At 39.1% G+C, this 25,560-nt stretch overlaps 1 protein-coding gene across 1 annotated transcript in view; it reads left to right on the plus strand.

The window, feature by feature from the left end:
- The first annotated feature begins 6,849 nt into the window (after window positions 1-6,849).
- plxna3 (plexin A3) overlaps window positions 6,850-25,560 on the plus strand; it is a 167,608-nt gene continuing 148,897 nt past the window's right edge. The window contains exon 1 of the mRNA XM_059332274.1: window positions 6,850-7,126. The gene's annotated coding sequence lies outside the window, so the exon portion shown is untranslated. The remainder of the gene's footprint in view (window positions 7,127-25,560) is intronic.

Genomic DNA, 25,560 nt, shown 5'->3' on the forward strand with positions numbered 1-25,560 from the left:
TGTTCGGACAGCTTTCATCAGGCGAGTTAGGTGTTTGTAGTAACTTTCCATTAAGATTGCAGTGAGTTTGCAGTATGCGTAGAGTGATGTTGCAGCACATTTGCAGTGGGTTTGCAGCAAATTTATGACTCCAGGGACTTTGCAGTATGTTTGCCTTGAGTTTTCAGTAGATTTTCAGTTTGTGTGCTGTAACTTTTGTAATATATGCACAGTAACTTTGCAATGTGTTTGTAGTATGTTTGCAGTGGGTTTGCAGCAAATTTGCAAACCAATGACTTGCAGTATGTTTGCCTTGAGTTTTTAGTAGATTTGCAGTTTGTGGGCAGTAGCTTTTGTAATATATGTGCACTGCAGTATGTTTGCCTTGAGTTTGCAGTGAATTTGCAGTGTGTGTGCAGCAACTTTTGTAATACATGTGCAGTAACTTTGCAATGTATTTGTAGTATGTTTGCAATGAGTTTGCAGTGATGTTGCAGTTAATGTGCAGTAGGTTTGCAGCAAATTTGCAGTACATTACCAGCGACTTTGCAGTGTGTTTGTAGTAACTTTTGTAATAAGTTTGCATGACACTTGAATTGACACATGAATTATTGCCTTAATCCGACTATAACTGGACAACTGAAGTGCATGTAAACGTGTTAGTCCGACTAATGTCGGAGTTCTCCAACTCTGATTAGGACACCCAGATAATGCGACTGGAATTGCATTTTCGCCGGCGTGGATGACAGACAACATGTGGCATGTGCGCATGCTCCACCCCCCCACTCCCCCAACATTTGACTCCCCCGAAACAAAAACATTCAAGAAAACCGGTTGCAGATGGCATTAGCCGGTTATATTAGCCTGTCGCATTAGCCGGTCACATTAGCCATTCAGTAACAACGGCACAAAGGAACTGAGGTCAACCGGAAAGGGCGCCATATTAACCAGCTGAAACGACGCATATCACCACCCAGTGTTGAGGAGCACACGTTCCTGTCAGTTATTCGATTTTCTCAGTTGCATGTAAACTGGGACAAAGACAGAAGTCTGATTGGATGCCAAAATCGATTTTTAAGCATAACTCGATTAAACTGTGCATGTAAACGCACTGACTATGTTTGGAGTATGTTTGCAGTGACTTGGTACTATGTTTGCTGTGAATGTGCAGCCACTTATAAACTGATTTGTAGTGAGTTTGTGGTGAGTTCAGACTTTGTACTACGCTTGCAGTTATTTGTAATAAATTTACAGTTACTTTTCAGAAAAAAAATGAGGTGACATTACAGTGTCTCTGCAGTGAGTTAACAGTTACACAGACTTGATTTGTGGTAGTTGAGCATCAGCCTGCTCTCAGTCAGCAACCCTTCATCAGGTACCTGTTTTATTGGTATTTTATGTTAACCATTCACCTTTTTTAACCCTTATTTGTAATTTTAAAAAGTGATTTAAAAAAAATACCATCTTTAAACTCCCATATCTGACCTCTCTATGACCTCACACCTAACTGGAGTTGTTGCTGTTGCAGTTGGAAGATTTTTGAAACAATCTCACAATCACACCCAATCCTTGCAGCGATCCCACTGCTGGAGGTGAGAAAGTTGGCAAAAACTGACAGACAGATAGGTCGGTCTGAGCAGAATCACCTCTGTCCCTGACAGGAAGCAGCTAACAGGAACACTGTGTCACACAGAAGAAGAGAAACTAAATGGACACTCAGTGTGATGATCCGGCACTAACTCCTGCAGACAGAGCAGCAGCAGAAAGACCAGCATGCATTGCAGCAGATAGACGGACTAAATAAATCTGCTGCTGGATTCATTTTAAACCCACTGATATTATCGTTTGCAGGTAATGAGAGTTTCTTCCTCCTACAAATGCAAATACACATTAGACCAAACTTATACTCGACCTCTGACCTGTAATCAGCCGCTACACATCCTGATCGCTGTCTGTCTACCTGTCTGTCTGCCTGTCTGTCTGAGTTTGTCTCTGTCAGAGCTCCAAGCCTGCAGCAGCTTGTCTCACTCTGACTCATCAGACCATCAGGATGTGACTAATCTGTAATCACACACATGTGAACTGTGCGTTTTGTGTATTTTGCTGATATTTTTAGATGAACTGAGAGGAAGTAACTGTAAACATCATCCAGCTCTTCCCCGACCACCTTTACCTACGACTTCTCCATCTCTAAATAGAGTAAAATAATAACATTTTCATCAAGTATTTCACAGACAAAGAAGAAGCAAGTGGTACAGGTAAGATTTTTTTTTTTTTTAAAACCTCAAGGCTCATTGAAAAAACAACTCACTTTGAAAAGAGGAAATTACAACAAATACAAACAATTTGATTATATTTTCTAAAACTGAACTCCTATATGTTAAACTGGTCATTGTGTTAAGTGTAAAAATCCTTATACAGAATAAAGTTTAATTTAAGTTCTGTACTCTGTGATATAAACTGTTAAAATAAGGGTGCTACATCAAGTGAGAGCTAGCCAGAGAGCTAGCCGCGGCTAGCTTCAGATTAAGCTGAATTTAGTGATTCATTTCGTCCCTCGTTGCTTTCGGTAAAAAAATAAGTGATAATAAGTTTTGGTTTTTCATAAAAAAAGTAAATTCATGGTGGAGAAGAATAATTTACTCTAAACTAAAGACAGCTAGTTTAACATGAAGCTAACTAGCTCAGCAGATCTCAGTACGTCACATTCTTTTGTTTCCAGTAAATTTCATGTGATTTGGTTATTAAACTCCATTAAATTCCATACATATTTTTGTAATATATCAACGTTTTCTCATACAACAATTCATATGATATCTTAAGAAATATGACCGTTTTACTTAACGTTGTGAGACGAAAGTACATTGTTAAGTTTGGAAAAAAAGATAATGTTTGGGTTAAAATAAGAACTTCCGTACGTAACTATGTGACTGAGATAAAGAAGTTAACTTAGAAGTCAACTTCTTGCAGGTGAGATGTAGGGCTTATTGGCCTGCTGGCGGTGTCCCAGGGCCATGAGGGGCTTTATGTTATGGTTATAGAGATAATAAGTTATATCTAAGGAATACATTGGTACCAAGCATGTCCGGGCGAAATACTGCTGCAAAGTTACTGGGGATTTCCACCAGGCGCAACAGCTGCACCGTGGTTTTTTCTCTGTCAATTCCCACCGGGAGCGTAACAGCAGCATACACTGCAAAAAAAGAAAAGTTGGGTGAACTCAAAATTTCAAGGCAACAAACTTCGATAATATTTTAAGTTTTGTTTCTGAGTTTGCTCAACTCTGAATTTCTCTGGCACGATTGTAGCGCCGCTATGAATGTCAGCTAATGTTGTGACCACAATTTTGAGTTAGCATTGATACGCTAATGGCTACTCTTGTAGCTGTAACAAGCAGCACGGCTAGCATCAGTTAGCCGCTAGCTTTCGCTAATGACCAAATTTTACAACAAAGAAATAAGAGTTAGCAGAACTATTGTCCCTTGTTGTGAACCCCAACTTAAAGATATAAGTAACAACAACTCACAAACTTGTTTTTGAGCAGACAACTGGCTTCCTTTGTTGTGCTAACTTACATTATTGCCCTAAATGTCAGTAATTTATATTTCAGTACACGGTTCACGCGGTAATCCTGAACGTACAGGAGACCTCGAGATCTTGTGATAAACTACGTACAAAATAAACAACAACAATAAACAGCTTACTTTGCTTCTCCAACGTGGAAGATCTGTTGATCTGACCAGCTATCCTTATAAAAAGAATGTGTTATGTCATAAATGATTGTATGATGTTCCACTTCAACAATCAGTCTCTCGTCGTCCGTGTCTCCGACCCTCTGAGACCCATTGATTGATTAATTGATTGATTGATTGCTGATCTGGTGCCCCCGGTCAAGACGTTATTTTGATGTGTAGTAGTTTTAGGCTGCATGAACTGCGTATTGTGTTTTATTTTGAAAGGGGGCAGAAGTGTATTATGTTGATTCTGAGTCGGACTTCCTGTCTGGTGCGATCTGCTCTGTTGAGCTTGACGCAACAGTTCGCAGCAAAAATAGAAGTGATACGGAACGGTTGCGCAGCGCAGCGGAGAGCCGCGGAGTGGCTGGGATGCTGCTATTTATTTTGCTAGGGGATTTAGCATGCCGATTTTCACAGCGCTAATGTGATGTCTGACATCTTGATATCTGAAAGAAAATTGGCTTTATGGGTTGTGCTGAAAAAAAAGATACCGAGACTGCATGGTAAACAGTTTTTATGTGGAAAAATTATTTTAAATGTGTATTAAAAAACTGAGAAAATAGCCCAAAACTCCAAAGGGTTAATTGATTAATTAGATATTTTTTATTAGAGATTTATGACCAGAACAACTACAATGCACAGTGCTGAGGAAGATTTCCAATTAATCGTGAGTTTCAAGAATTCAGATGATGTCCACCACTTCTATGTGGCAATTATTGTTGACCTGCTATCTATTCCTAAAAATCCACTGCCCACAATCCCCAATTCTAAATAAAGGAAGGCGAAACCTTAGGAGTAATACACTGCAAAAAAAGAAAAGTTCAAAATTTCAAGGCAACAAACTTTGATAAAATTTTAAGTTGGACAATTAAACTAAATATTTTAAGTTTTGTTTTTGAGTTTGCTCATCTCTGAATTCAGATTTTTGTCAATTCAACTGTAAGTTGTACTAACTTATAATTTTACATTGTAATAACTTTTAAACCTACTTCTGATAACTTCTGCAATCTGCTGAATTGGCACGATTGTAACGCCGCTATGAAATGTCAGCTAATGTTGCGACCACAATTTTGAGTTAGCATTGATACGCTAATGGCTACTCTTGTAGCTGTAACAAGCAACGCCGCTAGCATCAGTTAGCCGCAAGCTTTCACTAATAACCGAATTTCACTGCTTTCCCGCATTTCACAACAAAGAAACAAGAGTTAGCAGAACTATTGTCCCTTGTTGTGAACCCCAACTTAAGGATATAAATAACAACAACTCACAAACTTGTTTTTGAGCAGACAACTGGCTTCCTTTGTTGTGCTAACTTACATTATTGCCCTAAATATCAATAATTTATATTTCCAAGTTTTACCAACTTAAATCACTGTTTTAGGCCAAAAAATACAAGTTGGCTTTTTTGCAGGCTTTTTTGTCCTGACTTCCTCCTTCGTGCCTGCTGTAATGTGTATGTCCACTAGAGGTTGCTGCTGTTCTGTGATAAGCTGCACCTCCTGGCTCATGATTATATATGAAGCCTAATAAATGTATTTTATTTCTTTCTCTTTTTTCTCAATCTCTGTTTTCATGTTTTATTTCTCTGACTTTTTCCTCTAAATATCTCTTTCTTTGTCTACAAATATCTATTTTCAGTCCATCTCAACATACCTGTTCCACCTTTTCCTCCTGACTATGTTTCTGTTTCAGCAGCTTTTAATTCCCTGCATTTTTCTTCTTTTATTTTCTCACTTTTTCATTTTCTCACTCTCTGCATTTCAAGTTTTAATTTCCTCTTAATTCCCCTGTTTTCAATTTTTCCCCCCTCTTCTCTTTTTTGGTTTGAACCTCCACACATATCTCCCTCTTTCTCTGCATTTATTTCTTCTATATCTATCTCTTCTGTCCATCTCTAAGTCTCTGTTCCTCCCGATCCTCCTGATTATGTATCTCATTTGGCACATTTCTCTTTCTTTGTATTTATTCTGTCATTTCCTGTAGGTCAATAATTTGTTTCTGATTTATTTTCTCCCTCTTTCACACGTCTCTCTCTCTCTCTCTATCCACGATTATTTTCTTCTTTTATTTATAGAAGAAATAGACACCTCCCTATTCGCCCCTACATTACATTATTTTAAGTCCCGCTTTTGTAGTTCTTTAATTTCTATACATATATAGATTTTATTATTATTATTTTAAATCCTGCATTTGTAGTTCTTTATTTTCTATACATATATAGATTTTATTGTTATTATTATCAGTCTCACTTTTATATTTCTTTATTTTATATACATAAATAGATTTTATTATAATTATTATCAGTCTTACTTTTATGTTTATTTATGTCATATACATATATAGATATTATTATTATTATTATTATTATCAGTCTTACTTTTATATTTCTTTATTTTATAAACATATCAAACACTTTGAAATCTATTTTTAATTATAAATCTATTCAATTGTACATATATATTTACATCTATTCTATTATTTTTTATTCTAATCTATTATCTTATGTACATCAGCCCTTTGCATTAGTATTTTGTCTTTTTATAATGATTTACCCTTGGTTTTTTTCTTGTTATAGTCATCTGGGAAACACTTTGAGCTGCTGTAACCTAAATTAAATGTGTTAAAGACATTTTAATAGATTAATTTCTGCTTCTTTACTCCTCCACCTCATGTCTCCATGAAGATTTTAATTGTCATGCACCCCCTCGCTCCTCCTTTATCTTTATATCTCTCTCTATATATACATCACTGCATCTGTCTATATATTTCTCTCTCTCTCTCTCACTGTCAGCGGTGCTCTCTCTCTCCACATCTGGCTTTGGGAGGAGAAAAACAGCAGATTAAGGAGCTGGACTGAACCATTATACGGTTTTTATAGGGGTGAAACAGCTGTTTCTACATCTAAAAACACCACATCTATTGCATTTAACCTAAAAAATAATGATTTATTGTCCATCATGTTTATAGAAATTGCTTTTTCACGGGTCGAGTACCGAGTAAACTGATTAATTTCTATTTTTATGGTTTGATGGACCTCCTCTAATTGACCCGCTCCCCACCCACCCGTGTGTGGAGTGGTACGGTCCAGATGGGGGGCTGGCTGTGGCGGAGCAGGGGCAGACCGAGCCGAGCCAAGCCGAGGCAGGCTGTGTGTGAATGGGGAGACGCGCCGCGCCGCTCCGCTCTGACTCTCTGGATTACTCTTTCACTTTTTAACGCATGACATTTTTACCTGTCCGGACTCCTCCTGCTGCCAGCAGCGCACCTCCGCTCACTCAGGGTTTATGTGAGGAGGAGAAGAAGAAGAAGAAGAAAAAGAAGAAAGGCAGCAGCAGCGGCGGCGGCGGCAGCAGCGCGTGGGACTGTGGATTTAAATAACTGATTGGACTTTTCAGCGCGTTTCCGTCCAGGTAGGTCCGGAGCTGTGTGGAGGGTTCTGTGTGGGGATGTTGAGGGGGGGCTCTCCGGGTCCGGGTGGCAGATCTGGGGGTAGCGGTGGAGGTGGAGGAGGTGGTGGTGGTGTAGGGGGGTGTATGTGTGTGGATGTTTGGGGGGAAAACGCCTCGCCTCCCCGCCGCATCACCGCTCATCTGCTGCTTCTGCTCCGCGGATTTTACGCGTGGAAATCTCTTTTTCCTCTGTTTCCCCACGCAGGGAGTGGGGGTGAGGCAGCGGGGCCGGGTGGGGGTTGTACCCCAGGTAGGGCTGCTTTTACCCTCGGGGTATTTGAGAGGCAGTCTCGGCCTCCGTCCGTGCACCGAGCGGAGCGCCTCGCTGCGCGCTGTTCGTCCATTTTAAACCGTAAAATTGTGTGCGTAAAAGACGCGTTCTGTGGCGGAAAATGTGTGTGTTTTTACTGTGTGGTTGAGGGGAGAGCGGTGGGGGAGGTGGAGGAGGAGGAGAGGAGGGGGGTCTGGGAGGTAGCTAGGCTCCAGACGCCGATCCATTAAAGAAGAACAAAGGGGGGGAGGCAGCAGAAAAACGCTTAAAATCTCAGCAGAATCGCAGAAAAAAGCGTGCAAACGTCGCTCCGCGCCGCGCGGGACTCCCCGCACGCTGCTGCCCGCAAAACCACGCACAATATTCAGATGAGTGTTTGTCTCAATCCGCCTTCATCCGTCCGTCCATGTGCCGGAGAGGAGCCTCCATCCTCTGAAGCACTCATCGATCCGTGTTCGTGTTCCGAGTCGAACTGTTCGACACGACAGTGTTCGCCTCGCTGTGATCGATGGAAGTGATCATACACACTGACACCGGGCTGAAGGTTATCAATCACACAGCCGACAGGTTCTATAACACGTGATTTATGATCAAATGTTCTGAAAAATAACATCTCATCCAGAGAAATCACCCGATGATCGATTTCTAATGACAGCAGACACGTTTAGTGACGTGATCAGGTGATCGATAAACAGTAAGCAGACTTTAAAGCCCCAGAACAATCAGCCCATCTTCTACAGGAGGACTTTTATGGAAAATGATCAACATAGTATGTGAATCAACAGCTGGAAAAACAACTGCAGGTGATCAATTATGTGATCCATATGTGAAGTGATCGGCTGTTTGATGATGAAGGTTGTGGATGATGCAGCAGCAGCTCTGACCCACATGTGTCCTCACAGACAGATGTTCAGCGGATCAATAATCCGATCGATCAGGTTCAGGTGAATAATAAAGAGGGCAAAATGGAGATGTATTTATTTATGTGAAGCATGATCGGCTTATCAATACTCTGAATGATCAGAAACGATTGTTACTCAGGAGGAAAGTGAGTGAAAGTCAGGGGAGTAAAAAAACAAGGAAATAAAATTAATACAAATAAATAAAATTAAACTATTTTCATAATTCATTTAAATGCATCATTTTCTGGTTTAGGCTTCAAAAAACTCCAGGAGGGAATTTTAAAAATTATTTTCTGACATTTAAACCAAAATTAATCAATTATTTGAGAAAATAATCATCGGAATATTTATTAATGAGAATAATCATTAGATGCAGCTCTGGTTCAGATTAGATTTAAATGTAATTAAACAGAAAATGTCTTTAGAGAGATTAAAATTAAATTATTTTAGGAGCTTCCTGAGTGAAATAACCGTTCAACATTGAAAATAAAACATTCGGTTTCAGAATAAATCACAGTTTGAAGAAATAAAAAAACAAATTAAAAAAAGGAAGAAAATAGCAGAAAATAAATTATGAACCGTAGGAATGAAAAACAATAAAATAAATCATGAATAAAATAGTAAAACACACAATAAAATTTAAATAATTATAATAAATATTTTAGAAGCTTCAGCAGACCTGATGGGTTATCAATAAAGAGATCAATCATTAATCGGTTTTATTAAAAGGTATAGTAATGGATGCAGCATCAGTGGAGGAGGATGAGTCTCTGCCAGCTATACCATTACACACACACACACACACACACACACACACACACACACATGGTCACATGACCGCCGTGTGTTAAACCCTGAGTGAAGATGAAGAGCTGCAGTCTGACACCTGATCCGTCTGACTGAACAGGTTTTATCGCTCTGTGCTTTTAGACTCCAGACGATCTTTAATGGATCGTAACATCAGAAATAAAGCCGCTAAAAATCCAAATCCTTTTTGTGCTTTTAAAAAAATGACCACCGTGTAGCTTCTGTCTGTGATTAGAGTGAAAATTAGAGTTTGCGAATTGAATCCTGCAGAGAAAAGAAACACTGAATGAAAGATTACAGTATAGCTTCTTGGTCTCATGGTGGTCCTGCGGCTCTGCACTGTAACTGTAGAATCCCTGTAGAGTGTTTTTAGATGGACATAACATGAATATATCTTGAAATCACCTGTCCAGTAGTATTCAGTTTCAGCCCAACATGTTGTGAGCAAAAAAGAAAACCTTTCCTCCATGCTGGAGTCTGGTGACTGAAAAGTCCATTTTCTCTGACGAGTGTCCTTAAATCTCCTGCTGTCAGCTGAAGGGAGCGACACTCGTGGACAACTCTGCAGTTTAATGTGGAAGTGTGATGACGGAGAAAGTAGTGTGTGGTCGAGGAGAAAAGAAGGTTTCACAGGGACAGGTGAAGTGATCCGTCTTGGCCAACAGGAGAGTTTGGTGCTCGAGCAGCGAAGTGGGAAATGCCAAAAAACCAACCACAGATGGATTGGTGAAGAGTGGAATTTGAAGCTGACACGAGAGCTGTTATTCTGTCATGTAGTGTCACCAGAACAATAGCAAGAAGCTCATTTTCTCAACGGCAATTTCTAAAAACTTTCTAAAAAAAAGTTCGGGAGGTTTTGTTGGCAAGGTTTATGACTCACTTTTTTATGATTTAGAGGTACATGGGGATTAGAATGTAGATATTAGGGTTGTCACAATACTAAAATTTTCAACTCGATACCGATAAAAATATTCAATACTTGATACCATTTTCGATACCACCAGGATAAAAACAAAGACCCCAAAATTTAACAGAAATATTTCTATTAACAAGAAAAATGCAACATGTAAAAATGAACAGAACCACAGGTTAAATATTTATAATAAAAAACAGTTGTGCAAAAAGAAACTGCAACTATGATAACAAGCTTCAGGTCTGAGGCAGTGCAACCAATAAATAGATATAATAAACAATAATTATAACAATATTTTCGGCTGTGTGTGTTGCTGTTTGGTTGCAGGTCGACGTTTCTCTGCTTCATTCTGGGAAAATAACACTTTTCAGTCACCAACATTTATGTAAACTTATTAACTCTATGCTTATGTATACTGACACTGTGTATACTGTGGGTATGGATACTTATGAAAATGAGTATCGTGTCCGGATACAACGTTTTAGTATCGATATTTTTTGGAGTATCGATACTTTTGACAACCCTAGTAGATATTCCATGTTGTTGGTTTCCATAGATGTGTATGTAGACCTGTGGCGTCTGTTAGTTGTTTCCATTGAGGACCAGTTGTAAATAAGTCTTAATAATAATTGTAAATAAGTGTCTTTTGTACCATTAAGTTCTCTCCTCTGGGATTTTTGTAACATGATGTGTGTTGGAGTTGTTCTTTTAAATTCCTGATGAAAATCAGATTTTAAAAAAAGTAAACGTGTCAACAGTCTTATCTGCCAAACACTTTCACAGATCTCAGGACAAGTAGTGATGCTGTTAGACAAGCGAGCTGTGTGGAAGCTCAGGAAAGTGTTAGTTGTAGTGAACGTGAGGGTTTGTTCAGGACTGCTTTGTGAAATTGGCAGTCGGCGCACGTCTTGGATCAGATTCTGGATCCCTGAATTCGTACCCAGTCATTAAAACTCGGCGCATCACGCCATAGTGCATAAAGAAACAAAATAAGGGGCTTTGTGCAGCGTCGTCTAGTCCTGAAAGAGTGCTGATGTGTTGTTTTTATGAACTGAGAAGTGGGACTGAAATTTTGATTTGTTGATGATTCCTTCCGAAACTGTTCTTGGTGTTCGGACCAAGAGAAACGTGAATCCTGGGCTGATCTTCATCCGTCTGATTCAGCGCTTTCCAGGCAGTCGTCCTTCATTCTGCACAGGTGCATAGCACCTCGGGGTGGGTGATATGGAACTAATATGATATATGATATGGCCCTAAAAGATTATCACCATATTTCAGGGTATTTTTGCGATAACGATATCCTTGACGATATTACAAAATACTGAAAAATATATCGAAAGCGATTTTTTAGTCTGTATAAATAAGAAAAACTAAAAATAATACTCTTGACTCTTGAGTATTTGCAAATAATAATAAAAAAACATCTAGGGTGTCCAGGGGCCCCACCAGGAGAACATTTTGTACATTTTTAAGTAAAATGCATCAATCTCGTCCACTTTGAGAGCCAAATGTGAGCAAACACCTCACATAACATTTTTCACAGTCAACAGGGCTTTCCGCTAGGACATGGAGCAGCCAGACAGGGTTGGAAAACAGTTTTCATAAAAACTCAGATTTGGTGCCTCTCACACATTCTAATGCCATTATGCCATCAAATACACTGATCTTATCATTGCATCATTGAATGAAATATTGTAAAAGAGAATAAAGGTTCTTGTATGTTTTATTTAAGGCATCTTATTTTATTCTCTGGTGGATTTAGCACACTGTGCTCTTATTTTGAAAGCTGCATGTATTTAGCGACAGGAATTTATAGTATAGCTTTTTGTGATTAACACAACTTTAATTGTTAGCTAATGTTAGCTCGCGGCTAACGAACGGCATAATGCAACAGTGTGTTTGGACAGTTTGGACCTCTGACAAGACCGGACAGGTTGATAGTAATTAGTTCGGCTCACGCACACACAGAGAAATGATGTAGGGACAGGACTGATACAGACAGTGTGTGTGTGTGTGTGTGTGTGTGTAAGAGTGTGAAGGCGAGCGAATGTCTCGGAGGAGGACGGAGAGGTGGGTTGGGGTTTTGACTGACTGATGGGTGACAGACACTATATATATCGTACCTTAACCCTTTATCAGGCGAAGAACTATATTTGGTAACTTCAGGTAATATTTTGAGAAAAAAGTTGCAAATTTACGAGGTTAAAGTGGCAAACCTACAAGAAAATAAATTGCAGATTTAAGAGATTTAAAGTGGCAAATCTGCGCGAAAAAAGTCGCAGATTTAAAAAAAGTGGGAAAAAAGCAACTTTTTTCTCCCAGATTCACCACTTTAACCCTTAATAGGGCACTATTGAAATACTTGCAAGTTCCAAATTTCAACCCTAGAAAATATTGGAGGATATTACGTACTGCCAGAATGTGTAAAAAAAAACATACCAAAATGGCAAACCTACGAGAAAAAAATGCGCAGATTTATGATTTAAATTGGTGAATCTGCGAGAAAAAAAGTTGTGTTTTTTCTACTTTTTTCTCGTAAATCTGCAACTTTTTTCGCGCAGATTTGCCACTTTGAATCTCTTAAATCTGCAACTTTTTTTCTTGTAGGTTTGCCACTTTAATCTAGTAAATTTGCAACTTTTTTCTCAAAATATTAACTGACTCTAACTACCAAATATAGTTCTTTGCCTGATAAAGGGTTAATATATACTTTCACACGATATACTTTTGTAGCTTGACATGTGACGTTAGCCCAGCACATGAGACTCTGGTGGGCCGCCACAGTCTAGGTCATTAATGGGAAACCCTTTCACCGCTACGTCAAGAAGTAGGAATGTTGCCGATATCATGATATGCATTTTTTTACTCATTAAAAAACTATACCGTATAATCGTGAACGATATGATATTGCACACCCCTTATTGCACCATGTATACCATAGTACACTGCTGTTGCTGATATGCTGCTGCTAAATGTTCGTCTCTTCACATCTGCACATCTTAACATTGGTCAACTTTTATATATAACTCTCTTGTTGGGCAGATTCCTTCTTATCTGTGTTCGTAGCCAAAATCAGTTTGGCCTGCACTCCCAGTATTGGACAGATGTTGGTCCCACGAGAACTGAAGAGTGGAAACAGATTTAAATACTTAATTTTGGAATATTGTACAGGAGGACCTGAAGTTGGTTGTTGGTGAAGCTGGTTGCTCTGGTGAAGTCCTTTTTTTTTTTTTTTTTACAGTGCTCCTGGTCAATGTGTTGCGCTTAAATTATTTAACTGAAACCATTTAAAAAAAGCACCTTTTTGTGCCGCATGTTGTCACTCATCTTGAGTGTGACAACTGGATTTGTCTATATGATGATGTGTGAAGTGTATTTTGTGAACCGACGTTCATGCTGGTTGTTCTCGGAAAATATATTTTAATCTTTACCTGGTTAAAAAATGGAGTCTATGAAATTATGGGCAATACCCACAATGCTGCACTGAGTTTCAGGCTGTGGAAGCTGTTATCTTCACAGCATCCATCAAATCTGGATTTGATTAATACATTCATTAAAATACTTGAATATGAGTCGTTTGTTAGTGTTGGGATGATGATGTCATTGTTGCTGGGTGTTTTTATGGTGGGTTTTGTTGACCGTTGTGAGGATAATATGCAGCACCCAAACTGTTTATTATATACTGTTTATATTTACTGTCTGCTCTCCAGAAGATTTCCTGACTTTTTGTATTGTAATAATGGTGCAATATGAGGAGAAACTGCATATTTTGTATTAAAAAACATTGTTCTTGGGAGGACCCCCAACCCTCCACCAAATACTTGCACCTAAGTATTTCAGAAACCTACAGAAAACACTGTTATGAGTGAGTTATGAAGGTACTGTCATAATTAATCAATATCCAGGCATCTTTCTCCCTGTGAGCTCTTGTTGCACGTCTATAAACCTCCTCTTACTTCAAACTTGATTTTAGTAAAAAGTGACGACCCTGGTGTTCTTCAGTTGACAAATTAGTTATTTTTTAAATTCCTTTAGTGTCTCTAGTTTTGTCATTATGGCCAAATGTGACGCAGTTGGGCCCAGAAAGACTTTCCCCACAGACTTCCATCGGTAAAGAAAGGTCACAACCCGCTAAATGACTTGTTTCACTGTCAGAATCTGATCCGTTTGGTCCGATAACATTTGGAAAGTCTAGAACTTTCAGAAGAAATTGTCTTCACATTCAAGTCCTGATAAATATAATAACTGATGGGACATGACCATGTGTGACTTGTTTGTTTTGTGGTTAATTTATCAGAAACACTAGTTTATTTATAAAAAAAAAAGCAGCTTGTAAATGTTTGTCCTGACTCTTTATTTTAAAGCTTGTGTGAAGCTGATGTTTGGCTCTGTCAGCTCTCAGTAGCTGAACTTATACATGAAGCTGTTTGTGGTCTAATAAACACAGAGAGATGTTCTGTAAACACTCTGAGCAGAAGATGCTTCACTCTGTCTGTAACATTTACAACAAGCAGACCAGCATTTGTTTCAACAGCTATTATGGGATGGATTGTGATATAATGTGTGTAAAATCTTCAAGATGACATTTTAACAGCACCATCCCGCTGGTCAGTTTGAAACATAGTTTTTTTTTGTCATTTTGAAATTGGCAAAAATACAAGTATATCGTAGAAAGAAACTGTAAAAACAGATTTTCTCATTAATATATGAACTTTTTGACAGTTGAATAGATAAGATAGGTTACATAGAAAAATGAACCAAAAAAAAGCTTACAATTGTGATATTTCTGTCCAAAATTGTCCAAAATTGTCCAAAATTATCCAGATACCGTTAAAAACAATTCTGCTCCTTAGAGAAACTATGAAGACATGATTGGTTCTGCTAAGACAAATGGTCATGTGACAAATATTCACTAAAATCTGTTTACACAGAGCAGAGAGGAGAGGACAGGAGAGGCTGTTTACACAGAGCAGAGGGGAGAGGACAGGAGAGGCTGTTTACACAGAGCAGAGGGGAGAGGACAGGAGAGGCTGTTTACACAGAGCAGAGGGGAGAGGACAGGAGAGGCTTTTTACACAGAGCAGAGAGGAGAGGACAGGAGAGGCTGGAAACATGGAAATAGTTCAATATGTAGAAGATATGTCGCAAACTTTTTTTTCCAGCATTTGTGACACATATTCTATTTGATTCCAACTTTAAATAATAATTTATCAAAGACATTCAATTGTGTTTTTAAAATGATTTATGTCATAACTGTGTTATTAAGTACAATCGACATATTTGAGTTGTTCCCACTTCTAACTATGATTATGCTGATTCCATAGAGCTTATATATTTTATATATATTTCATATGTTTCAGTGAAAAACAAGGCCACAGCTAGTAAAATGTAAAAAGAGCAAAAAAAGCTCTGAACCTGCTTGTTGGGGTTCAGAGGGTTCATATGTCATCACCCGACTATGAATTACAAACATTCTCATCAGCCTCAGCTTTACTAACGGATAGTAAGCTGATATTTGCATGCTAAAAGCAAAGCTAACCTGCTAACCATCAGCATGTTAGCTTTGTCACAGTGAGCGTGCTCAGAGTCGGCCTCAGCAGCCACACAGCACAGGAAATGGATAATAAAGTAAAGAGGTCAGAGGTCACATGGATCACGTTGCTGCTTCATGTAGGAACCTCCGGTCTCTGGTGTTATGTTGCACTCATGTCGTGCATATTATCAAATAAAGTTAAAATAACTTAAAACTAACACGCAGTATGTTTCACATTTTTAACCTTTGGAGCTGGAAAAGCTTAAATATACCTATAACATGTAAAACAGGTTAAAACCTCACAGAAACAGAAAAAAGCAGGAAGTCTCCATATTCGTTTATTAATTTTCTGATGATCATAAAAAAGCAATTAGTCTGCTCTAGCAGATAAACAAACAAATTATTTTTCACTCTCCAGGAATTCATATGATCGACATTTAGGTAAATGTTATTTATTCACATGTATTCATGTGTAAATATTTTTTTTCATGAATTGTATGTATTTTTTTTGTGTTGAAGCCCAAACTCAGTTTCACAATCAGACAGACACGATGGATTTAATGAACATGATTGCGAACGTATTCCAGAATATTCCTGTTAAATCTTACAGATAAAAATCACATTCAGTTTGTTTGATTTAGTTTTAATGGATTTAATAATATAGTTAATTTTAATGAGTGACTTTCTGTTTTAATGACATTCAAATCGACTGTAACTGTAGCTTCAACATGGTTCCACTCTAAGCTTCACTTTCTTTCCTGCTGCAGATTCATCACACATCACTTTTTCCATACGTGTGTGTGTGCGTGTGTGGTGTGTGTGTGGTGTGTGTGTGGTGTCAGTCTGGTCTGCAGTTCATCTCCGCAGGGAGTTGAACCTTCAACCCTGCAGCCGACAAACCACATGACACAGTGTGTGTGTGTGTGTGTGTGTGTGTGTGTGTGTGTGTGTGTGTGTGTGTGCCTGCATATAATGTGATTTCCTCCTCTCATCTCCAGAACGTCCCAGTTATGCTGCAATTGGAAATCCATCACAGCTGCTTATTATGGGATATCGATTGTGTGTGTGTGTGTTTGACCTTGGGTGTGTGTGTATGTGCTATGTTCAGATGAAATCAGGTCAACTTGTTACCTGTGTGTGTGTTCCAGACATCATGCAGACGTGTGTGTGTGTGTGTGTGTGTGTGTGTGTAATTGAATTTAAAGCACTTTGTCTTCCTGTAACACACACACACACGTCAATGTTTATTAGGACACAATTAGACTCAAAAATAAACACACACACACGCTGAGTCAGTGAGTCAGTGATAGAGTCAGCGCAGAGGAAACGCTGAGTCAGCAGAAATAGAGACAAACTCTCATATGATATTTTCTGCTGGAAGAGTCTCACCTCTGTCTGTCTGTCTGTCTGTTGTAGGATTCACTCAGCCGCATTTTTCTGTAGTAACAGAGTGGAGCCACGGTAACGAATTCCCGCCTAAAACCTGCCCGACCAATCACGATTTTGTTACAGCTGTCAATCATGACGTCACAGCCCTGTTTATAGAATCAAATTAGTCATTAAAGCAAACCGATCAGAAAAATGAACACTTGAACAAAGTCAGAAACATGGACCTAAAATGACAGAATAATTTATTTGACCTCTACTTTGAGTTTGTAGTTTGGCTCATTTCCCATCCGCTAACATGGAGGGGGCGGGGTTTATAACCTATCCTGCAGCCCTCCACCAGGGGGCGGGGTTTATAACTTCATCACACGTCACAGATTTTGGTCTGCTTATTAACACTGGAGGCAAACACAAACCAAACTCCAGGAAACATTTTAATAATTTGGTCACTGATTCACACCAAATGAAGTCCAGGTGTGAAAACACTTTTCACTGTTCGTATACGAATTGAAGAGAATCAGGTCAGATTATTTTCTGGAATTTCCCCTCAATTTAGATGTGATGATAAATCCTTTTATAGCCTGGAAACTTTTGATTGAGGAACCTTGAAAAGTGCTTTACTCTGAAAAAAATCAGTATGACCTATTTTAAATGTGTCTCATCATCATTGGACCAAAAGAGTGAAGGGAAATATTCAGACCTTCTTATATTTACTTCTTCATTTTCAGATGACTTCATTTCTACAGAAAACTGATCTCTCTCTCTCTCTCTCTCTCTCTCTTTCTCTCTCTCTCTCACACACGCACACACACACACACACGCACACACACACACACACACACACACGCTCAGGTCCAGCTGCTGCAGGTCAGGAGGCATCGAGGGAGGAAGTGAATAGTGTCAGCTGATTGTTTCCTGCCTGTTCCTCCGCTCATCCTGTGTGTGTGTGTGTGTGTGTGTGTGTGTGTGTGTGTGTTTTATCCTTAAAGAGTTCAGGGTCAAACGCATACGTGTGTGTAGATACTTGTGTGTACTCTGTGTGCAGGTGTTAAAGTGTATTTTGTGTGTTCGACCTCAACACAGTCAAGTGTAAACACACACACACACACACACACACACACACAAACATTTTCACTAACAAAGTAAATGATCAGAACTGATGAAAGAGAAACAAACAAACAGAAATAAATGATCCGCCTCATTAATTTTTCCTCTGATTGAAGATAATGAGAAGTTTTACTGAAACATTTCCATCTGTTGTCTCTTCTCCAGATGGTAAATAAACAAACATCTTATAATATGTATATGTATACGTACATCACATTATAATTGGCCACTAATTAGTACTGTACACATTAGACAACACACAGTAGTAGACAGTAGGAACGACACATTTAGAGGTTAAAATCAAATCAAAAAAGTTCCTGGTTAGGCGTTATAAAAGACAGTTTAAAAAGTAAATGAATGATGTTAATGATGGAAGTGAAGTAGTTACGAGGACGAACACAGGAACTACAGGAAGTGACATAAACATAAACTTACTTTTGTTTTCACATGGGACGTGAATGCCGTTCTACTGGAGGAAAGTCCACCTCCCCTCCCTCCACCCTAACTGCTTTATATGCCGACTCACCGTCATTCAAATCAAATCAAATCAAATCAATTTTATTTATGTAGCCCAAAATCACAAATCACAGATTTGCCTCAAACGGCTTCACAGACTGTACATGGTACGACATCCTCTGTCCTTAGACCCTCACATCGGCCAGGGAAAAACTCCTTACAGGAGGGCCGCTAGATGGGCACCACCAATCAGTAAGGCCGCTAGATGGGCACCACTAACTCCAAACGTAAACATGGGGCTGATAAGGTGTTTTTAACAACCTATGGGGGCGTTTTTAAGGATAGTTTGGAGGATTCCCTCCTGGGTCTTCTCATTAACACTGACCAGCCTGTATCAGTAGTGCTGTTACCGTGACACCACCTGTTGGTTTGTGGTTCATTTCTGATGATTAAAAAGGCCTCAAACAGGCTACTTTTCTCTGCTTGTCATGATGTAACATAACAAGTTACTGGACAGTCGTCATGAGTTCGAACCCTCCCTGGAGGTGTACTCTCTCCCAGGAGCGAGGGACGGCTCCAGTGCTGCCAACTCTTTTCTAATGAAAGTTGCTGCCACTAGCTCCAAAATTATTCTAATTTGCATAATTATGAAATCAGTTTGTTTCCGTGTCCGACTGCTTTCCAGCTTGTGCAGCACCCTTCCTCTCCTCAACAATTTTGAATCAATTTTGTTGGCATAAAGTTTCCTGTTGCCAACTTAGCAACTTTGTGGCTATATTTAGCGACCCCTCTAGTGGCTTTTTTTCAAAAAAGCAACTAGCAACAAATCTAGCGACTTTTTCTGGTGTTATTGGAGACTTTCAGAGACTCATTCTTAGCCTCTTAACGAGCCGCGGGGGCTGCCGGCGGCCCCTCCCTCGTCCTAAAGCACTCACAAGCGGTCCAGTCCTCCCGCAGCAGTCTCTCCCAGCTGCAGTCAGAGCAGGAGATGATAACCCCTTAGCGTCCAGTCTGCAAATCGGGCATGCGCGAAGTCGGCTCTGGCTGGTTTACAGTCAGTGTCTCTTTTGGGTCACTTTTGCCGGTCCCGAGGCCGAATAAAGGAGGACATCATTCCTCTCTCCTACAGCGTCCATTTCAAGTACATGCACATGGTAAATTATGCAAATTAGGTGATGACATCATTTAGTGACTTTTAGGACAGCCAATAGCTACTTTCCTTGCTGAGAAGTTGGCAACACTGCTCCTACCTAACAAACTTCTAGGAAAAAAGCGAGCTATCTCTGCCTCTACTGTAAAAGAGCCCTGCTCATCACAATATTATGTTCTCGCCGTTTCCCCGATGGCCTCAAGAAGTTGCTAAATTTGTCAGCAGCCGTTTTTTAAAGTTGTCAAGAGGGTCTAAAAAGTTGTTTAAGTAAAGTTGCCAACAGTGGACGGGTCCCCTGGTCCGGGCCTGTCCCCGTCTCAGACTGTCCTCGGTTCTAACGGCTGTGTGTTGATGTTGGACACAGAGCCTGTCTTGTTTACCGTGCTTTGTGGGTGTGACGTTTCTCCGTCTCATTACCTTCATACAACTAGTGTTTGACTAGCTGTGCAATACTAGTGTATTGCACAGCGCTAATTATGATTAAACTCTTGACTGAAGCATAAAGTTCTTCATAGATCTACATAATTAACTTCCAAAGTGCACCACATAACACTGCTGCGCTTATCTTGAACGTTTCCACCAAGGGATTAGGTCCCTGGACCTCTCTGCAGGGTGAAAGCTTTTTATATCACAGAAAAATAATAAAACTATATCATTTTCCCCCCAATATTGTGCAGCTCTACATTTTATTGGACTGAATGAATCAAACTTTGGTGAAACAGATATTAATTTTGAATCTGCAGCGTCTCAGAGCTGCTGAAGGATTAATCTGAGCTGTAATAACGTCTTATGTTCCAACTAAACACACTCAGCTGCTGCTTAACTGTGTGTATGTGTGTGTGTGTGTGTGTGTGTGTGTGTGTCTGTGTGTGTGTGAACCCTCCGAGTCCAGGGTCACTACATGTATGTGCGAGTGTGTTCACATCCTGTGTGTGCATAATTGCATGTTAGTGTGTGCAGCTGCTGAGCTATAGAAATGCTTTTCCGAACCAACAGGGACTGTGTGTGTGTGTGTGTGTGTGTGCGGGTGTGTGTGTGTGTGTGTGTGTGTGTGTGTGTGTGTGTGTGTGTGTGTGTGTGTGTGTGTGTAGGGTGGAGTCCACCATGTATGCTGTTTTGATCCATTAAAGGACGATAACATTGTTTTTTTTGCTCATTAGCTGTAGTTCAGGTCCAGTTTCCAGTCCAGTGACTTGTGTTTCCAGAACGAAGCGTCACTTTTCAGATGAATGGTATAAACACGGTGTTCAGACTCTGTAGAGTGTTTCTGTTAAATGCTCCACAGGAATGTAAAGTACAGTACAGAGTGATTTGTAGTAAACGACAGATAAAACCAGCGGTTTGTTCCTTTACATGGAGACTCTCGGTCTCTTTCTGTTCTTTGTGTCTGTTTCATTCTCTGATCGTATCCTGACACATGTTTAGCTTTAATAATCCGAACACGTGGAGATAAACTGAACAGAGTGAAATAACGAGTGAATCATAGGGCTGGGCGATATATCGATATAAAATATATCTATATATTTTTAAATGTGAAATGGAATTAGACCATATCACATATATCGATATAGTTAAATTCTTTCTATATATATAAATTTTGCCCTTACTAGGGTTATCATATTTAGTTTTTTTGTAATGTTCGTTATTTTTTTTCTCATATAAATACATTTATTTCAGAAAAAGATTGGCGTAGTTTATTTCATAGGGTATTATTATTTAAGATATTTTTTTAATTTATAATATACAATGTGCTATTTTTATTAAAAAATTAATTTTGGTTATTTTCCTGAAGGAAGCATGTGTCACACATGATTAGTTAAACGGTTAAAAATCGAAAAATCAAATGTTAATTTCTGTTTTTACAGTTTCTGACTATTTTAAATGGTGTCATTTTGGTAATTTTCTTCAAAGAAAAATATATTCCAAACAATCAGGCAGTCTGTGGGGTTCAGAGGGTTAAAACTCAAAGAATAAAAGTCATAACATCCATCTAAAATTAATTCTGCACTCTTTGACATCAGTTGTTTTGGCAGCATTACTAACAAGTGGAAAAAAGGCGCTTTTGAATTGATTATAATATGTTATACTAATTATTAATGACTGGAAACTTCACTGTCATCAGGATGTGGTTTTTTTAAGCAGCTGAAGTTTTGGGTGAAATTTAAAATGAGAAGTGATTCTGAAGAAATATTTGATTATTTTAAGCTCAGATTTGTTTATTGTTCCTGACAGAAGCTTTTGTCATATATGATTCATTCAAGGACCGTCAGAAATTACAGAATCTGACCTTAATTCCTCTTTTTAAGGTGTAATTTTGGTTATTAAAAAAAAAAATTGAAAATATGCTGTGGGCTGTTGCAGTTTCTTTTAACTTCTGTCTCACACCTTCAGCCTTCAGCCTCCAACAGCTTCACTGCTGCTGTTTCTTTATAAAAGCAGCAGTCAATACACACTGAATACACAATCATCTGACTCTGAAGCTGCAGTTACAGTATTTTTTCTAACAAAGTGAGATACTCACACTCACAGAAAAGGTGACACGATCATCCTGCAGAATATTACTGTGATAATATCAGATCCATATTCATATTTTCTTAATCTGCAGACTCTTTTCTGCAGGATGAAACCTGTGACGCTGTGTGTGATGACGGAGACAGAAGAAGCAGAGACATGTTTGTGTCTTATTTAAAGTCTTCCTGCCCGTCCACTGCAGACTAAAAGCTTCTTCTTCTTCTGTGAAGGAGACACTTAAAACTGTGTTTACCTTCAAACTGCATTAGTTGCTTAGTTACACACCGTTAAACCAGGACATTTTCAAGTCAGAAAAAACAGAACGGCTGCAGGTTTCTGATCCGACACACTCACACGGCTTCATTTTTATTTTCTCCTGCCGGGAGGAAACATAAAAATACTTTACTTATAAAGTAGTAAAATGCCTTCTGAAAAACTCCAGCTGTTGATATAAAGAACAACAGTTTGTTTTTTTTGGTTATTGGGATTTGTTTTTAAACAGCAACCGAATTAACGGTCTAGTATCGATTTGCACAATAAACAGGTATAAGTGAATATGAATGAACATGAATTGGATAAACTTTTTTATAGATACGTTTTTTTTTTCTTGTTTTAAACTTGAAAATCAGAATGGTTAGAATTCAAGCGAAACTGACTCACCGAGTTCCTGAAGTTGCTGATATTTATCACCACTGTTTTTTTTCTTTCAACCGAATCGGTTGTTCACAGTTCAGTTTCTCTTCTCCGCACCAACGACATCATTCCTTTTTCACTTCTCCGTGTTTAAACTCGCAGATTGCTCTCTACTGCTGTTGGTCCAAAAAACCCCAAAAAACATGGTTTTCTATGTCAGGACATTGCAACACATTTTGAGATGAGATTCAACTTTGTTGTCATTGAACAGAGTAACAAGTACTAGAACAACGAAATGATTTTAAGCGTGATAATATTTTTCGTCCATGAGGAAGAGGGTTCGGGGGGTTTCACTACCAATAGCAAGTAGTACCCTCTTTTGGGTACTTTACTCTCTCTGTAATAACAAAAATGTACTTTCAGTCAATTTCAACATTATTTTTCTTTGTTTAGAACATTTTGTCATATACATAAAACATTTGGTGTGTGTGTGTGTGTGTGTGTGTGTGTGTGTGTGTGTGTGTGTGTGTGTGTGTGTGTGTGTGTGGGTAGCTGGTGTGTAATACCCAATACCCCGTGAGGGAGGTGAAGGGGGGGGGGGGTTACAGTAAAGAGACAGGGTGGGGGAGAGGAGGTGCTGGTTAGGGAATTGAGGATGCCCTGTAACTGCCCTCATATGGTTTTGGACAGCAGGAGAGGAGGAGGAGGGAGAAAGAGTGAGCAGATAGGCGTCTGATGCCAAGCCACAAGGGGGACAGACACTGAAATGACATGATGTCAACTGAGGGTAACAGGACGAGTTAAACTGACTGGAAGAAGTGGAGGAATGAAGAAATGAGGTGAGAAAATTAGAGCTGAAAATTAGTGCAATTATCCTGTTGATCATCCATTAGTCATCCAGTTCTTAGATAGATAGATAGATGGATGGATGGATGGATGGATGGATGGATGGATAGAAAGATATACTTTATTTATCCCAAGCTGGGAAATGTGTGGGGGGTTGACAGCAAAGTTTAACATGCCAAAAGGCCAGAAAGAAAGGCTATAACAAACTGGCAAAATCACAGAGCAAAAAACAAACAAAAATGAATGTAACAACATTCTGAAGCAGCAAAAAAGTGTGTGTGTGTGTGTGTGTGTGGCAGGTCAGGACAGAGACGTGATGCGGCCATGAATGAAAACAAACATGGCCGAGAACTTTCAGCAGAGTTTCTGTTTCCAATCATTCGGCTTACACGCGTTAAAATAACTTTTACTCTCTCAACCAGATGTTCTAAGGTATTGAAATTATTTGATTTGGTTTCATTGGTTTGATGTTGGTCGGTTGGTCGGTTGGTAGCCTTAAAAGTACTGAGTTCCTTTATCTAAACATAACTATGACACATCACATGGGATGAAACGATCAACTGAGAGAGCTGAAGCTTGTTGTTCCGTCGGATCAACAAAGTTCTCCAACAGAAACAGCAGAAGAGGTCGTGTGTCAGTACCAAAAATTACAGCACGTAGGCACATATGTACATGTTGTGGCGCTGGCTGGCTCACGCATTCTAACAAATAGCACGCACCACGGTTGTAAAAAACAGACTGCATTTTCTGTGGATTTATGTTGTAAAACCACTGACCTTAGGTTTAGGTAAAAAATGGCCTGGTAAGGCGTTATAAAAGACAGTTTAAAGGCAGTAACTGCCGCGGGTTACGTGAAAAATGTTAGTTACGTTCAAAAACGTGATTCACGTAACGCACATAAACAACGGAACTTAAGTTAAAAATGTTTTACTTTTGTTTTCACACGGGACACGAACCCCGCTCTCCTGGTTGAAAGTCCACCGATTGTTGGATATACCGTTTTTATCGCAAAGTGAGAGCAAATGTTCGGTCAAAGTCAAAGCCAAATATGACATGTCACAAGTGGTTTTATTGAAACCGTTTATTTAAGTGAACATAAATGCTGCATAACAACAGGAGTACCTCTTTTAAAAAAAATCAAAGCTCCATAAATAAAAATAGCCTATGAAATAAAATAGCCCAATCTTTTTCCGAAAAGAATATCTTTATATGGGTAAAGAATAACGAACGTTACCAAAGAATTAAATATGACAAACCCTAGTAAGGGCAGCATTTGTATATGAAGAAGGAAAATAATTGAACTATATCTATATATGCGATATGGTCTAATTCCATATCACATTTAAAAATATAATGATATATCTTTTATATTGATATATTGCCCAGCCCTAATCTCCCGCCGGGTACCCGACCCGCTGCAGGACTCCAGAGAAAGAGAACTCCACTCTGTGTTTCTGACCAGTTTGAGCAGTTCGTCTTGTGTCTCATGTCTTAAAATGTGACGGCATCTCTCTGTCGGCGTGTTAATGAGTCAAACAGCAGCTCAGAGTTTCATCGCTGCTCTGGACCGACTTCACACGTTTTAAAATAGCAGCTGTTAACATCCCAGGTAAATGTTTTTATCAGACTAACGAGCTATAACTGCTGATGGACAGTAGTGATGTGGAACTCAGCTGGAAGATAAAATCTGTTTTAAGGAGCATTCTGGTGTTTCTGCACGTTTTAGATGGTTTCTCTCACAGCATGCAGTCTTAACATCAATAAAGAGATTTTCAGAGCAAATCAGGAGTTTTTCACATTAGAGTATTCAAACCTTCCAAACGTTTTGGTTGTAGATTCCCTCCTTTTAACCCTTTATCAGGCAAAGGACTATATTTGGT

The sequence above is a fragment of the Centropristis striata genome, chromosome 5 (assembly GCF_030273125.1).
Source record: "Centropristis striata isolate RG_2023a ecotype Rhode Island chromosome 5, C.striata_1.0, whole genome shotgun sequence".
NCBI lineage: Eukaryota > Metazoa > Chordata > Actinopteri > Perciformes > Serranidae > Centropristis > Centropristis striata.